This window comes from Protopterus annectens, chromosome 12.part0, assembly GCF_019279795.1.
Source record: "Protopterus annectens isolate FY-2018-M chromosome 12.part0, PAN1.0, whole genome shotgun sequence".
Taxonomy (NCBI): Eukaryota; Metazoa; Chordata; order Ceratodontiformes; family Protopteridae; genus Protopterus; species Protopterus annectens.
In genome coordinates, this window is record NC_056746.1 from 192,277,178 (window position 1) to 192,299,239 (window position 22,062).

Consider the following 22,062-nt stretch of genomic DNA (forward strand, 5'->3'; position numbering starts at 1 on the left):
AGAGGTTACCACATTCCTTTCAATCTTTTCTCCACCCCCCCCAAAAGCAAATCCCTGATGTTCTCACCCAGTCAGAGGGATCTAGCAGCACTCGAAATACAAAAAGCTGCTTCAAAAAAGAGCCGTCCAAGCAGTCCCACCAGATCAGATAGGATCCGGATTCTACTAAAGATTCTTTAGTGCAAAATAAAGACAGAGGACTGCAGGCAATCTTGGATCTCAGCCTCTTGAACTAATTTGTACAACAGACAAAATTCCGGATGGTCACAGTTAAGTCTATCCTTCCCTTTCTAGAGAGGGGCGACTGAATGTGCTCTCTAGATTTTCAGGATGCGTATTACCATATAAAAGATGGACAAGCACTCCAGAAGATATTTCCACCTCCCGCTAGGAGCCAGTCACTACCAATTTCGAGCTCTGCCCTTTGGTCTCACCACAGCCGTTAGGGTGTTAAAACACATGGCAGTTGTAGCAGCTCATTTAAGGCTGCAGGGATTTCATGTGTTTCCATATCTAGATGACTGGCTCCTCACCGCCCCCACCCGGCATCTGCTGCTTTCCACCATAGACTCTGTTGTAAGCCTTGCTGAGTTCTTAGTTATTTTTCTTTGTTTGAAATGCCTATCTCCCAAACAGGACTTGAAATTCATCAGAGCAAAACTAAATACAAAATCCTGCTTGGCTTTCCTTCCTCATCACAGGTTGTTGAAGTCGAGATTGCAACTTCAAGCAATTCTTTCCCAAAACTAAGTTCCTGCTTGTCTGGTTCTACAACTTCCCGGATCCATGGCAGCAACAATAACATTAGTCCCCCAAGTAAGGTACCACATCAGGCTGCTTCAGTGGCTGCTAGCATCACAATGGTCACTTCTAACTCGCTCCATGTCTCATCCAATCTTAAATCACTGCAAGAAGGATTTACCTTGGTGGATGAAGCCAGAAAAGGATTTATGGTGTTGTCCCTTCTCTCCCCTCTCAGTCCAAGGCCATAATGACAATAGATGCTTCCCTGATAGGGTGGGGGGGGGGCATTTTCGGGGACAAACCATCCAAGGTGCTTCGTCCCCATAGGAGACCAGTCTGCACATCAGTGTCTTAGAACTGAGGCCAGTGCTTTTAGTGTTGGAAGCATTTCAGTCTGCCCTTCCATCAGGGACAATTGTTATCTAGTCAGACAGTATGTCAGTAGTCTGGTATATCAGCAAACAGGGGGAATCAGATCTTACCCACTATGTCGGCAAGCCCTAAGAGTTTGGCAATGGGCAATTGCCTCCAATCACTTTCTAATAGCAATGCATATTCTGGGCAACTCCAGTGTGATCATGGACAAACTAAGCAAGTGTATTCTTCTACCTCACTTGTGGTGTCTCAATCCCAGAGTAGTGACGGACATTTTTCATTGATGGGGTCAGCCTTATCTGTTCGCCTCTCACATAAACCAAGTGCAGCAGCTACCTTGCCCTAGTCCCCCCTCATGGGGAGTCCCTGAGAGATGCACTTCTTCACGATTGACCCCCAGGACTTCTGTATGCCTTTCCATCAATTCCTCTAATTCCTCAATTTCTATGGAAAGCCCAACGGTTGAGAAGCAAAGTGATTCTCATTGCACCTTACCGGCCCTGTCAAGTCTGGTTTCCTTTCCTCTGGCCTTACCTGGTTCACTCTCTGTGGATGCTGGATCCAACTCTGGACCTGTTGTCTCACCCTCAGGGCTTGGTGCATCCCAACCTTCAACATCTCAAGCTGACTGCTTGATTTCTCCACTTCCAGTAACTGCCAGGTAAAATAATTTGTCTTCACCAGTGCAAAAGAATTCTGGCTTCCCATAAACAGTTTACCAGAAAAATGTATCTAGACAAATGGAAAAGACTCTCTATTTGGTTGGGTACAAATGGCTTTGATACTTTCTCAGCCCCAGTTGATAAGGTCCTGGGATACTTAGCCACCTTATTTCAATTGGGAGCCTCAACTTCTACAGTTTGAGTTCATCTAGATGCCATTTTGAATTCTCATAATGGTTCTGATTATTAATGTCTCACCATGTTTGTAATTTTTTTCTTAAAGGAGCTCAGCATTTGAAGCCACCTTTCAAATAGCGAATAGTGCCTTGGGATTTGACCCTAGTCTTACAATGCCTAGTTCATCAACTTTTTGTGCCAGCAGCCATTTGTGACCTCAAATTTTTATCTTGGAAGAACCTCTTCCTAGTAGCTGTCAGAAGCACTAGGAGAATTTCAGTTACTGTGTGTGTGAACCATCCCTATATCATCTTCCACAAAGAAAGAGTATCACTCAGAACCAATCCCTCCTTCCTTCTTAAAGTGGTATCAGAGTCCAATATGAACTAGACTATAGACTGTTTTCTTTCCAAATTTTACAAACCAAGGATAGTACTGCCTGCATATGCTGACGTCCACAAGCTGCTGTTTTTTTTTTTTGGAACAAAAGCCTTTAGAAAATCAGACCAACTATTTCTATCCTTTTCAAGTACCAGATTGGGAAAACCTGTTTCTAAGGTCACCTTACCAAAATGGTTGAGACTGCATTACCTTTATATATAATCAGAATAAACTCAAATTACCAACAAAAGTTAGAGCACATTCTACAATATGTTTCCACTCCAGCGGTCTCTAGAGCTTCTATGGACGACATATGCGCAGCTGCAACTTGGGCTTACCCCCTCATACTTGCATCACTCATTAGAAATTAGACATAGACTCCAGGGGAAGAGCATCTTTTGGCTCGATGGTGCTCAGGAATATCCTTCCTTAGGGCCGCCCAAGGTCTAAAGCGGCCTGGGACTCTGTCCCATTAGTTAAGAGTGAATGAAGATTGACAACTTCAGATAAAGCAGTTGTCCTTATCATAACGTTCCATCTGTGTTGTCGATCACCATTCATTCTTGATATCCTACCCTCCTGCCCAATCCTTAGACTCCTGGAGGTTTGGAACTAGTCCTGGGGTTGTTGCTCAGAGCAAGCTTCCATATTTTCTTCATAGTAGGCAAACTTGGTCTGAGGTAATGGGAAGAGAGGCAGTATGGGTGTAGAGCCTTACCTCAAGATTTTTGGCTGGTGCGAGCTTTGTATAATGGCCAAGTCAGTTCCAAGAGTTTGGAACTGAACCCATTAGTCAAGAATGAATGAAGATAGACAACACAGATGGAACATTATGGTAAGAACATAACTTTTTTTATGCACCCTCACTTGTCCACTCTTCATTTGATACTTCGGATGATAGGATTTTGAACCCATTTGGACACCACTTTTCTGAGGAAATGCTTACATTTCTGTAGGAGGCCAGGAAACCTACTACCAGAAAATCATGTGTGACTAAATGGAAGAGATTTTGTTTGATGTCCTTCAAGGATGCATCTGCAGTCATAACAAATGGGTTGTCCTGTCGTCAGGCAGCCCTTCGGTCGGCCGGATTCCAAAGTCTGGGTCTGGCCTCGGCTGGTGTCGCACTTCCCCCGACGTCATCTCTGCTGGTCTTCGGGTATAAAGGCATCAGCCGACGCCATTTTCCTCCGTCTTTCTTGCCGCGTGGCACCCGAAGCAGAAGCTGTTCGCAAGTGCCGGTCGGTCAGATCCAGAGATTACTACTACCGAATACTACTTCGAAGACTTCTAAAAAGCTAAGTACCCCGTTGGGGACTCTTTCTTGCCTCAACCGATGTCAGAAAAAGTGAATAACTGTTTAACTTGTGGGAAACAAATACCTCATAAAGATTTCCACTCTTACTGCTTACCTTGTTTAGGCCCAGACCACGACGTAGCAGCCTGTTTAGCCTGTGCTTCCTTCAACCGACACGCTTAGGCCGGGTCGGAGTTTGCTGAACAGTTTTTCGGCTCAGATTTTGCGTACATTATGCCGTCGGATCCTCCGACTTCTCAAATTGTTAAGAAACGCAAAGAAAAAGACCGACACTCGCGGTCCGCGGTTTCGGCCGAAACCACGGTTAAGCAAACCGAGTGTCTCGGTTTCGGCGAAACCGAGCAAACGGAGTCAATCTTCAGCCGAATCCATGACTACTACCAAGGCTCCTGCTACCCTAGTTGAATCGGCCTCTGAAGTTTTGCCTATTAATGTGGTTCCTCTAGAATTATCGGACACCATCCCTTTGGATGTCTCTACCCCAGCACGTGGTGCTGCTAGGCCTCCTGCAGCCATGTCTATAAAGGCCTTTGCCAGGGCTAAAGCAGCCAAATCTGCTAAATCTGTGCCTGTTAAGCCCCCTCACACAGGCCCAGTTCCAGTTCTCAAATGCTTACTCTGGCAGAGGATCTCATCTCTTTAATAAGGGGATCCCAATCTCACCCAGACAGGGCCTCTCAGCCTCCAGAAAAGAGACCTAGAGCAGAGCCCCCTGAGTCAGTGTCCTCAGATGATTCTTCTGATGATTCAGACAATACAGACCATCCAGAGGCTCCTTTTTCTACTTATGAAGATTCCGATGCTGAAGAATCTATCCCTTCTGCCTCTCCACCAGAGGAATTTTCCTTTGGGGAAACCTTACATGCCATGAGAGAGCAATTCCAATGGCAGGGACAAGATTTCTCTGATTCAAGAAAAAGGCTTAGGACCTTTCTACATTTACAGCAACATAGGCCCTTAGCTATACCTCCAGTTCTTCCTGTTGTGGATGATGCATTTAATGATGTTTGCACTGCTCTTGATACTTTACCTCCAGCCCCTGCCAAGCCCGATAGGTTTTACAGGGTTCCGGACACTCATCACCACCTATACAAGGCTCCCCTTGCAGATCCTGAGACTATCTCCCAGGGGCCTAAGGCAGTAGCTTCGACCTCAGCAAAAAACTCTCTCCCTTCTGAAAGGGAATCCAGGTCCTTCGAGAGATGGGGTAAAAAAGTTTACACCTCTGCTACTCTCTCAGCTAGAGCTTTGAACTGTCAGTTTCATATGATCCAATACCAAGAGTTTATGCTTGATCAGTTAACTAAGAAACTGTCCTCTGATGATTCCTTAGATAAGAAATATGTTTTAGAAATGGTGAATAACATTCAGCAGGTTAGTAACCATTCTTTAAAATGTGGCTATGATGCACTGGAGGCTTCATTTTGATCAGCCATGACTGGCACAGTTATAAGAAGGCATGCATGGTTGAAAGAACAGGTCTTGCCGGATCATGTTAAAGCAAAACTATTAGATGCTCCTATGGATAAGGTCAGTCTATTTGGTTCTCCTGCCCAGCAAGTAATGAAGAAAATGGAAGAGAAGGCAAAATCTGTACAAACAGTTAAAGATTTCTTACAGGTTCAGCCCCCAAGGTTTAGCAGGAACTGGCCTTCCAAGAATTGGTCCTTTCCAGACTCCTCTGAATCTCAGAGAGGCAGGAATAGACGTCCCAGAGGCAGAAATCAATCCAGAGGAGGTGCCTACAGAGGACGCCAGTGGCAAGGCAATAACCAACGAGGCACAGACACAACCACTACCACTGCAACAGGACAATCACAGTGACTTGGCTCTGGCACCGCCTACCAGGGAACAAATAGCAGCACTCTTAGGCGGAAAGTTAGCCTTATTTTCAAAAAATTGGCACTATATCACAAGAGACAAGTGGATTTTACAAACTATAGACCAAGGCTACAGGTTTCATTTCCACACCTTACCAGTAAAAAGAGGAATGCCAAACCTACCTCCAAATCAAAAACAGAAGCTCTAAAACAGATAGCTCAATTAACAGAAATGAGAGCTGTGGAAAGGGTACCACAAACAGAGCAGGGCAAAGGATTCTACTCCAGACTCTTCCTAGTACCAAGAAAAGAGAAAAGTTGGAGACCTATTCTCGACCTGTCCGCCTTAAACACATTCGTCATTGTTCCAAAATTCAAAATGCTGACCCTACAGCAACTTCTTCCCATGCTGGGCAAGGAGTGTTGGCTGGTAACTCTAGATCTCAAGGAGGCATACCTGCACGTCCCCATATGACCAAATTGCAGAAGATGCCTCAGATTTCTTGCAGGATCAGAGCATTATCAATTCTCAGCATTGCCCTTTGGCTTATCTACTGCGCCCAGAGTATTCACAAAATGCCTGGCATCAGTAATCGCTCATTGCAGGCTACAGGGAATCCAAATTTATCCATACCTGGACGACTGCCTGATACAAGCGGACAACAAAAGCAAGCTGACAAAAGACTTACAAAGAGTCATTTGCTTACTACAAGCCCTGGGATACACAGTCAATTTAAAAAGTCAAGACTGATACCATCCCAAACAAGAACCTTCTTGGGTGCAGAATTGGACACAGTAAAACAGATGGCATTCCTAACTGCAGAAAAACAAGAACAACTCCCTCTTTACTTCTTGGCATTAACAAAGCAGAACAAACTAACAGCAAGGAAAGTACTGCAGGCCTTGGGCTTCATGGCATCATGCATAATCCTGGTCCCCCATGCCAGACTGCATATGAGAAAGCTACAGTGGTACCTAAAGAATTTATGGTCTCAACACAGGCACTGCTTAGAAACCGAAATACCACTAATCCCATGCCTGAAACAAGAGTTCCTATGGTGGGCTCAAGCATGCCAGTCAAACCCAGGCTTGCCCTTCCACAACTTCCAAGCAAGCCAAACCATCACAACGGACGCCTCAGACCTAGGTTGGGGGGCACACATGCTGGACAAATGCATACAAGGATTATGGACTCCAGACCAGCTGCACCTGCACATAAATCAAAAAGAAATGCTGGCAGTAAAACTAGCAATCCAGAATTTCAGACCATTCCTCAAAGAAGGCCATTTAATGATAAGGACAGACAACACCACAGTCATGTGGTACATCAACAAACAGGAGGCACTCAATCATAACCCCTATGCCGAATGACTCTGGACCTATGGAATATGGCTCTGAGCTACAACATCCAGTTACAGGCAATATTTGTACCGGGAAAAGAAAACATCCTAGCAGACATGTTAAGCAGAACTACCTCGGATGCTCACGAATGGATGCTACACCCGGACATCTTCAAGGCCATCACAAAGAAATGGGGAATGCCACAAATAGACCTATTCGCATCCCCACTCAATCACCAGCTCAAGAAATTCTGCACAAGGACATCCCACCCACTTGCATGGAAGGTGGACTCTCTATCCTTCAGATGGAAAGGCCTGACAGCATATGCATTCCCACCTCTTCCTTTGATGCACAAGGTACTACTGAAAATCAGAGGAACGTCCAAGGATAATTCTGATAGCTCCAAATTGGCCAAGACAACACTGGTATTCATTGCTGAGGAGCATGTCTCGGGGGAGAACGTGGACACTACCCCTGATGCCTTTGATGTTAACTGGAACATTACATAACAGCAACTAACCCAGATTTATCCCAAAGGGTTAAAGACATTATCCTTGAGGCCCGCAGACCTTCAACAAGAAGGAACTATGCAGGAAAATGGAAAAGGTTTGTCATTTGGAGTACTGAAAGAGGAAAAGATGCGTCGAAGATAGATATTGCTAACATCCTGGAGTACTTGGCAGAGCTTCTCCATACAGGCCTGTCCTATTCCTCCATCAAGATACATGCATCGGCTATTTATGAAGAATACAGCTTCGATCCCCCTGTCTTCTCACATCCTCTACTCAGGCAGTTCCTCAGAGGAATCAAGAATGTAAAACCTCCAAGGAAACCACCATTACCAGCATGGGACTTGAACTTTGTGCTAGAAAAATTGACACTCCCTCCATTTGAACCAGCAGCAACAGCAGATCTTCAACACCTATCCTGGAAAACTGCTTTCCTACTGGCAATTACTTCAGCAAGAAGGGTTTCGGAACTACAGGCCTTAATGGCAGTACAACCCTTCCTAATCTTCCATCAAGATAGAGTATCCATGAGAACTAATCCTACATTTATGCCTAAGGTGGTATCCAGAGTGTCTCTAAACCAGGCAATCCACCTACCTACCTTCTTTCCCAATCCACAGAACAGGGGGAAAGACTGCTGCATACCTTGGATGTACATAGACAGTTGCGCTACTACCTGGACAGGACCAAGGGCAATAGAAAAACTGACCAACTTCTAGTAGCTTATGCAACAGGAAGGGAAGGAAAAGCAATTTCCAAACAGACGATCTCCAAGTGGATAGGAAATTGCATAAGATTCTGTTACTCCTACCATGGAAAGCAAATTCCACAGAATATAAGACCTCACTCTACAAGGGCTACAGCCACTACCACAGCTTTCTTATGAGGAGTGGCTACCAAGGACATTATTGAGGCGGCTACTTGGACCTCCGTGCATACATTTGCCAAGCATTACAACTTACCTCTATACTCCAGATCCCGAACAGGGTTTGCCACTGCTGTATTGCAAGGGATCCTGACTACACCATAATTCTTCTTCCTCCTCCCCTAGTTTGGCTATGGTATTCTACCCATTTGTTATGACTGCAGATGCATCCTTGAAGGACATAGTACAGTTTTGTACCTACCATAAATGTAGATGTCCGAACAGGATAGCATCTGCAGTCAGGATTACCCACCCTCCTTCCCCTCTGTGGTACTCCTAGGGTATTTACCCTCCTTATAGCTAGCTAGGGGGGGATCTCTTATGGTGTATTTGTTTGTATATATGTACATACATGCTTATTTTTTGTGTTTGCCTACTTTTTTTTTGGAAACATTGGCATTTACCCAAAATTTAGTTTTCCAAGAGGGCAACTGGCATCTGGGGCAAGAAACACTGAGGAAAATGGCGTCGGCTGATGCCTTTATACCCAAAGACCAGCAGAGATGACATCGGGTGAAGTGCGACACCAGCCGAGGCCAGACCCAGACTTTGGAATCCGGCCGACCGAAGGGCTGCCTGACGACAGGACAACCCATTTGTTATGACTGCAGATGCTATCCTGTTCGGACATCTACATTTATGGTAGGTACAAAACTGTACTATGTCTTTACCACACCACCAGGATCTCTCTTGGTCATTTCTTCTGTGAACTCCATGCTGGCTTTGCATATTCTGTTAAAGCTCACTTGTCAGTAATCTCTGCCTGTCACGCTTTGAATCCACCACTGGCCTCAAACAGTTCCTTAAAGGTGCAGCTCAGATGAGACCTCCAAGAAAACCTATTTCTCCCTCTTGGGGCCTTAATTTTATCCTTGAAAAAAAAATGAGACTGGCTCCTTTTGAGCCTACCTCTTTGCAACATTACACCTGGAAGACTGTTTTGTTAGTTTCCCTTACTTCAGCCAAACAAGCTTCTAAACTTCAGAGTCTGATGGCTATTTCTTTTTGATTTTTCATAGGGACATGGTTTCTCTTCATACTTATCCTTTATGTCCAAGGTATTCAGTGAGCCGTCTCTTAAGCAGTCTATCCTCCCTTTATTTCTCTCACTACAGTCTGCTAGTGAGAAGGTTCTTCACACCTTGAATTTTTATATTTGGATATGAAAAAGGTATCGGCAAATCTGAACAGCTTTTTGTTTCCTCTCCTACCAAGACATTGGGTTTTGTGGTTTCTAAGCAAACCATTTCCTTCTAGATTTCTTAGGCCATTTATTGCTCCTTTTGTGGAAAAACTTTGTTTTATTAGGGCTCATTCTATGAGAGTGGTGGCTTCTTCTGGAGATTTCTTCAAGGGTTTGGATACTAGGTCCATCCTTGAAGCTGTCACTGTCCTATAAAAAGGATACTTTTTGAGGGATTTCCACATTCGGTACTCCTGGTGAGAGCCATCAAGTGTCCGTGACATCTATGTACTTTGTCAAAAAGACCCTGCTTCAAAGGTTACATAATCCAAGGGCTTTCTTGGTACATAAAATACATTTGGCCTTAAGACCCAGGAGTGAGCATCCACTCCAAATTCCAAGGGAGAGTTGTATTTGAAGCATAAGCAAACATTTCAGGCGTTGTAAAATGAATGAAAAAAGGCTTCAGTGCTAATGTTTGCAAAGGCAGAGAACACAGGCCATTTGAGACCCCATAAGATTTTCAAGGACCTGAAAGGGCTTACCCTGAAGAGCTTCTATAAAGGGTTGGTGGGTGTAATGGTTAAGGTGCTTAATTTTACAGACACAAGGTACAGAGTTTGATTCTCACTTTAATCTTAGCTAGGCTTATGAAGGCCCGCTGATGTCATTAACCTAGGAATCACTTATTAACCTATGAAACCTTGTTAGCCTCCTACTTAGTTTCTAGTATCAACAAACTGCAGCTGCCCTGCAGAGGAGATAATAGTTAGGAGTACATGTTTCTATAGTATTTTGTTGCATCGCATCCAGAGACTGGTTCTCAAATGTCTTCATAGGGACTGTTTAAGGAGAGTTCTGTTAGAAACCACTCACCCTCCTTGAATATTACAATTATTTTTGTGCAGGAACCTGCTGACCCCAATGAAGAGAATTTTTATTTTGATAGGAAAAAGCCTGAAATGATTGGGCCTGCTTTTCTTCTGGGAGATCAAATACAACAGGGACATATGTCCCACAGATGCCAGTGGCACTACTGCTTTGATTGTTTTGATGGCATCCTGTTGAATATGGGCAATGGTCCCTGTACCCCTACATCTCTACAAAGAGGGTAATCAGCCTTTACCACTGAGGCAGAGATCCTTCCCAAGAACAGCCTTCTGACATGAGAAAGACTAGGATCTTGATTATTCTGCTCAAATCTACATAGTCTGATATGATACAGACTGAGGAATTTCTTTGTTCTCAATGGAAGTCTCCTTTGCAAAAGCCCTACATTTCATAAGAGTACTTCAAATAGCAAAAGAACTCTGGCTGCTATATAAAGTATCTCTATCTTTTGGTATCAGTGAACCCAAACTTACAGCCAGCCCCTTCAAACATTTAATGATGCGTCTGAATAGCTGTATGGTGTTTAATTCACAGCCACCACTCATAAAAACGATCCAGGGTTGTCTGATCTGACCTCAACACCAATCCTGTTGGTTCCAAGGCTCTGACTCCTCCCATACCAATAATTTCCTTAACTCCCCTTCAGGTACTTCATATCTTGTTTCCCGCCTGAAGTATTAGGTCACTTTACTGAGGGCTTCTGAGAATTGTATTCTTTGAGTGCAGTTTTTTGTTTTTCTTCACTGTTCTCTACCAAGAGAAGATCTGAAGTGGGGACTTCATTTGTCAGCAACCTTTGAGTCTTGGATCCGACAACTTATTTTACAGCTTATGGATCCGAGCTCCTAGCTCCTCCCCTTACCCATAATCCCCTGCCAACCCTGATTGACCTCAGATCTAGTTTGCTGCTCTTAGAAGACACAGCTGGATTTTAGAGCTCCTGGCGACTTACCAGATAAGTCTTCAAAACTTGTCAAAGTAGAAATTTGTTTTGGTTTAATTGAGCGGTGTGTGTGGTTTAGGTCCCTTTTCATTAATTTTATTAATTTTTAGTGTAATTCCTCCCCTCGCTGGTTCATAGAGTGTGTGTGTCTTGCTTGTGTTTTTGGGGCCTGGTGTGTTTGTGTAGTTTACTTTATTTTTTCTGATGTCGGAGGCCCCAAAACCCATTTTTTCTAAGTGCACTGAGTGTGGCCATAAGCTTTCACTGGCGGATGGCCACACTCTGTGTGTTCTGTGCCTTGGGGTTGAACACCTGTCCTCTGGGTGTTCCATTTGCACAGCGTTCAACCCCAGGGCACTGAAAGAGCGGTGGTCGAAGCTGGTTCTGGCGGGACTTTTGCCCTCGGATTCGGCTTCGGCCTCCGGTACTCCCGTGGCTCCTCCTCAGTCCTCAGTGGTAGCCACTCTTGCCCTCCTTCCCCCAGCCGGGACTCAAACTCCCACTAAGACGCCGGAAGAAAGGGAGGCCAGGAGGGAGAAGCACCACAACCGGCGGGCCGAGGCCTCCGCTTTGGCCCCCCAGCAAAGCAGGCTTCTCCCTCCACGGCTTCCAGGTCCCCTCCTCCTTGGATCCGATCCCCTTGCTATTCCCCGGGACCCAAGGAGGAGGAGACCCGATCTCCGTTAAGGTCATCGAGGCGGCATTCCCGGCCCGCCTCGGTGGCCTCGTCGAGATCTACTTATAGTCTTTCTGATGCAGACTTGGACCGGATGATGAGAAGGTTCATCCAGGCCCAGCTGCAGATGGGAGTGCTCTTGCTCCCCCCCCCCCCATTAGGGAGGAAGCTCGACACCTTTTTTTGCCCTGATAGCTTCTTCTCCGACCCGCTTCCCGGGTTCAGAGCGCTCGGAGCTGGGCAGTGTTGGAGCCGGGGGTGGGTCGGCGCCGACAGTACTGGGTACTTCGGATCCGACCCTGCCCTCGAGTCTGTCGGGTCCTTCATCGGATCCAACCTCTCGGAGCCATGGGCCGAGCTTCGGATCCGAGGGATTCAGTGTGCCTTCAGCTCCATCCAGGTCGGAGCACACGGGTCCTTCGGATCCGATGGCCTTGGCGCCAGTTCCAATCCCTTCATCGGATCCAAGTGGGAGTCTGCTTTCGGACCCCAGGGAGAGCAGCTCCCCCTCTGCCTTCGATGCAGTGGAGAGGGCTCTGTTGAGAGCATCCGGACCCCCAGTCCTTGCATCGGCACCACCCTGCACTCCCTCTCTGCTGTGTCAGGCTTCCATCACCCGGCCACAGGGACAGCCTGCTTCAATGTCCCAGGTTGTTCCACTGGAACAGGATATTGCTGGTGTGACCTCCTCGGACAGTCCCCCCGAGGAAGTGCCTCGCAAGCATAAGTGTAAGAGGAGACACGTGGACTCCCCCGAGTCTTTAACGGAGGACACGGACTTGGATGAAGGGGAAGGCTCCCCAAGGTCACCCCCCCCAGGATGTCTCCTTTGGAGACATCATGGAAATGCTCAGGATCGGGGGGGGTGGTCTGCCCCCAAGGCTTCCTCCGACGATTCCGTGTTCCTGGAGGCATTCGAAGCAGGCCCGTCTAACTCTTGGGTGTCCCCTCCGGCCGACCCTCTGGTGGACCTTATCACCACCAGGGCGTGGAAGGAGCCGGACACTGTGGAGCCAGTCCCCAAACGCCCGGATAGAATTTTGAGTCCCCCTGCAGACCAGTCCCATTGTTGCAAGGGTCCCCCCGTAGATGCCATGTTGATGGCGGCAGCCACCAAGAGGGAGTTAGCTCAGGAGAGCCCCTTTGTCCATCCATCGAGCAAGGAGTCCCGCTCGATGGATCGCCTCGGGAAGCGAGTATTTAGTTCAGCGACCTTCTCAGTAAGGTCCCTGAACTACATGGCACAAGTCATCAGGATGCAGCAAGATCTTATCAAAGAATATGCTGTCCCCCCCCCCCCCCAGAGTCCATGTCGGCGGAGGACAAGCAGTTGTAACTCCACTCGTATGGCCACTCTAAGATCTGTTTCAAATACCTCTATGCGGCTTTTGTCCCATGCCACAGAGGGAGCTGCTAGAGCCAGCGGAGCGGGTCTAGTCATGAGACGTCAGGCCTGGCTTCGACATTGTGACTTCGCAGAGCCCTTTAAGGCATCCTTTGCGAATGCCCCTTTGGTTCTGCCTTGTTTGGCAAGACCGTTTGCGAGACACTTGTCCAGAGCGAAAAGGACGGGAAGACGTCTGCCGTCTGAGTCCGCTTCTCTGCTCCCCAGAGGTCCTTCTCCAAGAACCAAAAGGGACAGAAGATGTGGTTCCGGAGATCGCAACATTCCCATCCTGCTCCGGACAACCAGTCCTTCCATGGCAGAGGAGGACAGGGAGGATGCTGCCCAAGAGGCAGAGGGGCCCCGAGAAATTTTTGGTCCAGAGAAGCCTTCTCTGATCAGCCCACGCAGCAGCCCTGAGGGGTTGCCCGACTGCTCCACTCTGGAGGCAGTCGGGGGGCGCTTCTCGAAGCACCTGGCAGTCCATTACATCAGATCACTGGGTGCTTCGTATCATATCCAGAGGTTACAAAATTCCACTGCACCATGTACCCAGACTCTAAAACCTCCCCGATGTACCACCTGATCAGAGGGAGGCGGCAGCTGCAGAAATTCAGCAGCTGCTAGAAAAAAGATCCATCCAGCCCGTCCCCCCAGATCAGCTCAGATTAGGGTTTTACTCCAGGTTCTTTCTGGTGCCAAAAAAGACAGGGGACTTGAGACCGATTTTCGACCTTTCACTCTTGAACCTGTCAGTAACCAAAGAAAAATTCCGGATGGTCACCCTTCAATCCATTCTCCCCCTCTTGCGGGAGAGCAACTGGATGTGCTCAGTAGACTTCAAGGATGTGTACTACCACATTTTAGTGGACAGATGATCCAGGAGGTTTCTCTGCTTCCGGCTGGGAGCCAGTCACTATCAGTTCAGGGTCCTTCCCTTTGGTCTCACCACAGCCCCCAGGGTGTTTACCAAAGTGTTAGCAGTGATAGCGGCCCACTTGAGTCTCCAGGGAATGCAGGTCTTCCCGTACCTAGATGACTGGCTCCTGTCCACCCCAACAAGGCATCTACTCTGCGCAGCCAGAAATTACTTTCTCCGGCTAGCTCCCCAACTAGGCATTACAATCAACATGAACAAATTCTCCCTTGCTCTGACACAAGTGATAGAGTTCATAGGGGCCAAACTAGATATGAGAAGTCTGCGAGCGTTCCTCACTTCGGAGCGACTTTAAAAACCTGAGGCTTCATGTGCGGGCCATCCTCCAATCAAAAGCCCCACCGGCGGAATTGGTCCTGAGGGCGCTAGGCTCCATGGTGGCAGAAATAATTCTTCTTCCATGCGCTCGTCTGAATATGAGAGTGCTACAGTGGACCCTTTTAGTCCAATGGTCCTTTCAGTTTCTTCCCCTCAGTCACCCTATCTCACTCAGCAGGGCTTGCAGGAGGGCCCTCTTATGGTGGCTCCAGTCCCCGGACCTCCATACGGGATGAGCCTTCTGCACGCCGCCTCCCCTCGCCATGGTGACCATGGACGCCTCTCTCCTCGGATGGGGGGGCATTGCTCAGGCAGAACGGTCCAAGGCATGTGGAACGACACAGAGACCTCCTTGCATATCAATGTTCTGGAGATGAGGGCAGTGCTGTTGGTGTTGCAAGCACTTCAGAACCTTCTCCCCATAGGAACTATTGCGATACAGATGGACAACATGTCAGTTGTCTGGTACATCAACAAACAGGGGGTACCAGGTCCTACCCTCTCTGTCGAGAGGCCATGAGGGTGTGGGAATGGGCGATCTCCACCAACTGCTTCCTTATCGCAACGCACATTCCGGGACGGTCCAACATTCTGGAGGACAAACTCAGCCACACTATTCTTTCCCCTTACAAGTGGTCTCTCAATTCCCAGGTAGCTAAGCAGATTTTTGCCGAATGGGGGCAACCCTGCTGCGATCTTTTTGCCACTCCCTCAAATACGAAATGCTCCAGCTTCTTCGCTCTGATTTCCCCCCTCGGGGAAACCCCGAGAGACGCTCTAGTGCATGCTTGGCCTCCAGGTCTACTTTATGCCTATCCTCCTCTACCCCTGATGCTGAAACTTACAGAAAGCCTCTTGGTTAGGGAGCAGAATGATCCTCATTGCCGCATTCTGGCCTCATCAAACTTGATTCCCTTACCTTTGGTCTCATCTGGTGAATCCTCCCTGGATTCTGGATCCCATTCCGGATCTAATATCCCATCCCTTAGGTCTACCGACCCCAAATCTGGATGACCTGAAGCTGTCAGCTTGGCTGCTCCAGTTCCACTCTGTCAGGACTCCCGGCATCTCTTCACCAGTTAGTCATCTTGGTGGCAGCACATAGACCTTCCACTAGAGAAGTCTATCGCAGTAAATGGAAGTGTTTTTCCATCTGGGCAGAACACCATAACATAGATCCCTTCACGGCTTTGTTACCGTCCGTCTTGGATTTCCTCACCGGACTTTTTCTATGGTCAAGGTTCAATTGGCAGCCATTTCTCATTACCATGTGGGACACGAGACAGGTCCCTTGATGACTGCGAAATTATGTAAAACCTTCCTCAAGGGTACTTTCCTGCTCAGGCCTCCTGTCAAGGAATCTGTACCCCCTTGGGATCAATCACTAGTCCTTCAAGCCTTGACTGCCCCTCACTTTGAACCAGCTGCCTCGGCCGAACTTAAATATCTTTCCTGGAAAACGGCATTCCTTGTCGCCATCACTTCAGCGAAAAGAGTTTACGAACTTCAGGCCCTTTGTGCGAAACCTCCCTACTTGATTTTTCATCAGGATAGAGTGTACCTCAGGACCAATACCTCCTTTCTTCCTAAGGTGGCCTCAGAAACCAATATCAATCAGTCCATTAACCTGCCAGTTTTCTTCCCTAAGTACCAGAATAAAGGAGAATACAAGCTGCATTCCTTAGACATGCACAGTCAACTGCGCTTCTACATTCATAGGACTGCTGGTCACAGACAATCCGATCAGTTGTTCATTTCCTTTGCCAAATTCAATTTGGGTAAAGCTATTTCTAAGGTCACTTTATCATGATGGATTTCACAGTGTATTCTTCTGACCTATGAAACGTCTGGGAGGCCCGCACCTCAGGGAGTACGGGTGCATTCTACTCGCTCCATATCTACTTCTGCTGCCTTTAGATCTAGAGTATCTTTGGATGATATTTGCTCTGCAGCCACTTGGGCCTCATCTCATACCTTTATCAACCATTATAAGCTTGGATGTTATTTCCAGAGGGAGAGCATCCTTTGGCTCCGCAGTGCTCCGGAGCATCCTTCCATGATGGTCGCCCAAGATTCAGGTAGCTGGGGACTCTGTCCCAAAGGTTGCTGACAAATGAAGTCCCTACTTCAGATTAAGAAGTTATGTACTCACCATAACGTTCCATCTGAGTAGGTGACTTCATTTGTCTGCAACCATCCCCCCCCTCCTTCCCCCTGGCCTTCAGAAGTTAATTCTTGAATGTCCTTTCTTGGTCCCTTTCGGGACGCTTTTGGTTTGAATTTTGGTATAAGGGCAAACTTGATCTGAGGTCAATCAGGGTTGGCAGGGGATTATGGGTAAGGGGAGGAGCTAGGAGCTCGGATCCATAAGCTGTAAAATAAGTTGCCGGCTCGGATCCGAAGTCGGATCCATAAGCTGTAAAATAAGTTGCCGGCTCGGATCCGAAGTCGGATCCAAGACCCAAAGGTTGCAGACAAATGAAGTCACCTACTCAGATGGAACATTATGGTGAGTACATAACTTCTTATTTTTTCTCTCTAGTCAGTTAAACTTGGTATCCAGTGTCTTCTCCATCTGGCTTCAACCCGTGGGTTATCAGATCCAACTCCACCTCACCCTTAAGGGTTTTTTTGGGATTTTTTTAAATCATCCTTGCTTTCCCTTACCCTAGTTAGTGTGTGAAGTGTACTGTTACTGTAGGTAGATAGGTTTGATAGTGTTTCTATTGTGTATTGTGCTTCCTTCCATTTGCATGTAGTGTTCTGCCCTTTTTCTGGGTTTTATTCTTAGTGTGGTGTAGGTTTTATTTTTTCTGCTTGCTGCAGTGTGCCTGGGATGTTGATTAGTTAGGATAGTGTTTTTTTTTTTTTAATAAAAATGATGGGATTTTTTGTCTTAGAATTATAGGACTAGGATTAGTTTGAATAGGACTGTTTATAGCGTGCATAGGTAACTATTCATATTAACTGTTTAATGTTAGTGTCTTAGCAAAGGGTTAGTTTAGCTGTGTGCTTGGTTTATAGTGTGTGCTGTGCTTTCCTTATACAAACAGTTATTCTTAGTAGCAGTGATTTTCTAGAGTTCTTGCCTCAACTGTTTGATGAAAAGATTTAAAAAGTGTGCAGAGTGCAGGCATAGGCTCCTTCCACAGGACCCACACACTGCTTGTGTGCTGTGCATGACATAGTGTCAGGCCTGCTGTTCCTTTAGCTCTTGGGCTCTTCAGACCAAGAGGGGAAAGTTAATTAAGGGCTTTCTTCCCTGTCGGGGTCTACCGCTCCATCCACTACTACCTTCCCAGCTGGGAAAGACAAAGTTGAGGAGAAGCGGAAGGAAAGAGAAAGACAAAAGAGTCAAAGGCATAGGATAAGTATGGAGAAACATCCAAAGGAAAAAACTGAAATCAGACATTCTACAAGAGATCACTGGATCCCATGCTTATGTCTAGTTTGGATTCCTAGACATTCGTAACAGTTTTCGGGGTCTGTCCTCCTCAAGCCTTATTTTCCCCAGACCTGGAGATTCACACTGCACTTTTGCCGATCCTTCAAGAGAAGAGGTACTCTAGACAATTTTCAGTGGCATCTTCCTGGTCATCTACAAGTCTAACCAAACAAGCTGATGGTTTCTCAGAATGCAGATTCAGTTGGGGATATCTGTATCATCCTGTGGGAATGTACCAAGTGTTGGTCCATCTATCCCTCCTACTCTTTTATCCAGCACCAGTCCATCTCCAAGAACTAGCTATCTTGGATCCGATCTGTCCTGGACACCTTTGCTGGAGCCAGTAGTTCATGTTAGTTAGACTCCGACAGGTTGTCTTCCTTATCCCACTCTGAGTTTGGATCCAGAGGAAACTGGGAGCTGAAGCTTTGGTGCTGAAGTTCTCGATAACAGGTGACACAGACATTGTTGGAGCAGTCTCTTCCTCTCCTCTGCTCTCAAAGGCTGAACACCAAGGTTGTCTCAAAGTTGAGGTCTCTCTTCTGTTGGACAGGAGGGGTCCAATGGGGCCAAAAGCATCCTCTGCCTTTGTGGCTTTTTACTGTGCTCTTTTGAGGCCAAGGGATAAGGTGCTTCTATCCAAACCCCAAGTAGAATATACTTCCACCTTCCTGTTAAGCAGGGACAGTTGTCTCCATAGATTTCACAGGCTGCTTGCTACATTAGCTCCCAGTTTGATTTAGACCCTTTTGATCCTCCCTCCAAAATTGGTTCATAGAAAGCAGACCTGCAAGTGGAAGCACTCAGATTCTTCTCCAAAGTCTATCACTGAAGACATTTACTTGTATGAAGAGAATATTCCCCTAGATCTCTACTGAAGATGTCACTTTTGCCAAAATTCTTGATTTGATGAAGCAGAAAGGTGGATGGTCTACAGATGATCCTTCTCAAGATGAGTCCATGTTCTTGGAAGCCTTTCATCCTGGGTGGTATCCTCCCACTGATCCACTCATTGATTTGATGGCTGAACGGACATGGAAATACGCTGATATAGTGGAGCCTGTCCCTAAGAAACTGGATAAAATCTTAGCTGCACTAGCAGACTCCAAATATTGCCCACCATTGGATGCCATGGCACTAGCAGCAGCCAGAAAGGAGTTATATGAATAAAATTGTTAAGGCCATTCACTAACCAGCAGTCCAGTGCTAATGACTGCTTCAGAAAACAGATGTATGCTTCAGCAACTTTTGCCTTTCAAGTGCTGAACTACTTAGCCCATGTCGCCAGATCTCTGAGAGACTTGACCAAGGAGATTTTCAATACTTTAGGGTATTCTGCCTGTAGATGTCCAGAAGAGGGGGGAATCCCAGCTTTCTTACCCTACTGTCTACTTCTAACATAGTGATGCGACTGCTTTCTAATGCAGCTGATGCCACAGTCAGGGTAGCAGGCAAAACCATTGCCATCTTCCATCACACTTAGTTGTGCCTGTGTGGTTTTGTTGGAAGGCTTCTGTCGGATGTTTTTCATTAATGCTCCATTTGATGGGTCTACCTTGCTTGGATCTAAAGTTAACATTGACTAGGAGTCTACAGGATGATAAGATTCTCTGCAGTTGGAAGCTGCCTCTCCACTCACCAGAAATCCTATTCTAGGAATCAAAGGGCTTGTAAATATGCTGTTCTGGAAGTTACACAGCTCTTACCAGAACACTCCTGGTAACATACCATCTCGTGGCAGAGAAGGTTTTCATAATGGGTGTCACCCAAGAGGCGGACTGCAAAACCAAGGCTTTTGTGGGCCCTTTACTGAAAGGCCCTTTCAGGATTACTGAAGGTTTGTCCACCTGTTGCACTCTTGAGGTAGATGGGGGATTCTTATTTTTGCACCCACAAGCCTGGCAAAGCATGACTACGGATTCCTGTGTTACTTAAAATTTCTAATATTTTTCCTTCCTCCTACCAAAAAGATGAAATTTCCAATGTTTCACCCAGTCAGTGGGAAATTGCAGCAGTAGATATGTCCATGCTGCCAGAAGGTCATCTGGCTGGTCCCGAAGGCCAACTAGAATCTGGAATCTACTCTAGGTGCTTTTCAGTACCAAAGGAAACACGAGATCTCAGGCCCATTCTGGATCTGAGCCAATACATATCATGAAGTTCCAGATGGTTGCACTTAGTCTGTTTTGCCTCTGCTGAGGAAGGACAACTGGAAGCACTCTATAGATCTCAAAGATGCTTATTACCATATCATGGTACACAGAAGTTGAGGAAATGTTTCAATTTCCAGTTGGGAGCAAATCAATTCAGAGCCCCGACGTTCAGTCTCACCCCCCCCCCCCCCGGTTATTCACAAAGGTATTGGCAGCAGTGGCAGCTCATCCTTGCCTGCAAGGGATCCATGTCTTCTTGTACCTCAACATTTGGCTCCTATCTGCTACTTCCGACAACATTTTGGCGAATCATTGGGATTTGCTGCTCCAACTGTTGCAAGACCTAGGCATCAGTTGATCTCATGAAAAGTCATCTGACACCCACTCAGTAAGCAGAATTTCTCGGATGCCGCCTGGGCACAACCTTGCACATTGCCTGACTCCATGTTTCTCTCCTTGTGTATCACTACTGTTCAAGTTCACCACCCATCTCCATCAGTGACACCGATGTTAGATCTCCTAGGACTACTGGCTTCCACAATCTTCATAGTTCTCTTTGCCAAATTTTATATGGGAACATCAGTCAAACCTAGCAGTGCAATTGTCCCAATTTTATCACCCACTTTATGCAAGATTCAGCTTATCCCAGTTTGCAGAATACACATATCCTGGTTGATAATGTCTGTCAGCAGTATAAGGATGCCTGTTCTTTATAGAACCTCCTGTGGCAATGACACTTCTTCCTTCTATGGTAGGCAGGGCAATTTTAAGGAAAGACAGTACAGGGCACTTGTTTGGTACATCATCAAATATGGAGGGTCTCTCTCATTCCCTGTGTTGAGAAATTATGGGAGTTTGGCAATGGTTGATGTCTTATCAATGCTTTTTTATAGCAATGCATATTCTGGGGTAGTCCAGTGTACTGGTGGATAAGTTGAGTGGATCTATTCTAATGCCTCATGAGTGCTCACTCAATCCAGCAGTAGCAACCATGATTTTTTGTCACTGGGGTCAACCTTGCTACAGTCTGTTTGGTTCTCACCTAAACAACAAATGCAGCAGTTACTTTGCCCTGATTCTTTCACAAGGTCAGTTACAGAGGGATGCTGTACTCCACAATTGTCCCCAGATCTCCTCTATGCTTCTCCTTTGCCATTGATGAACAAGATCATACAGAATGTGAGAATGTGCAAGGCCCAGGTAATGCTTACTGCCCCTTTCCATCCTCAACAAACTTTGTTTCCCTTCCTGTGGCCTCTACCAGTACATCTACCATTGATGCTGGACCACTATCTAGATATCCTAACACACAAATGTGTGTGTGATTCCCAGAAAGGGTGGCAATTGGAGACCAGTTCTGGATCTTATCCAGCTCAGCACCTTTCTCAAGATTCTTTCCTTTCAAATGGCTCTTCATACTCCATTTCCACTTCTTTTACCCCAGGATTTTCTGGTCTCTCTGGATCTCAAAAGATGCCTACCTTTATATACCTATCCTTCCCCTTTTCAGGAATTTTGTTTTTCTGTTTCTTTCTTGCATTTTCAGTTCTCTCCTTTGGTACTTCTACTGCCCCAAGGGTATTAATCAAAAACCTCACTCCTTTTATTGCCTTTTGCAGGATGAGAGGAATTCAGATCTTTCCTTGTTTGGACAATCTGCTCATTCAAGCTTCTTCCCAGACACACTGCTTCAGGATCTCCAGTTTACCATTTCCTTGTTAGTCTAATGTTTACCATAAACTTCCAAAAATCAGCTCTGACGCCTTCTCAAGATCTTATTTTCTTTGGTTGCAGGCTTCAGACCATCCCCATGCTGGCATCTCTGCCTGCCTCCAAGTTCCTGTCTCTTACTGCCTTTTTCTACCTTCATCTGGCTTTAA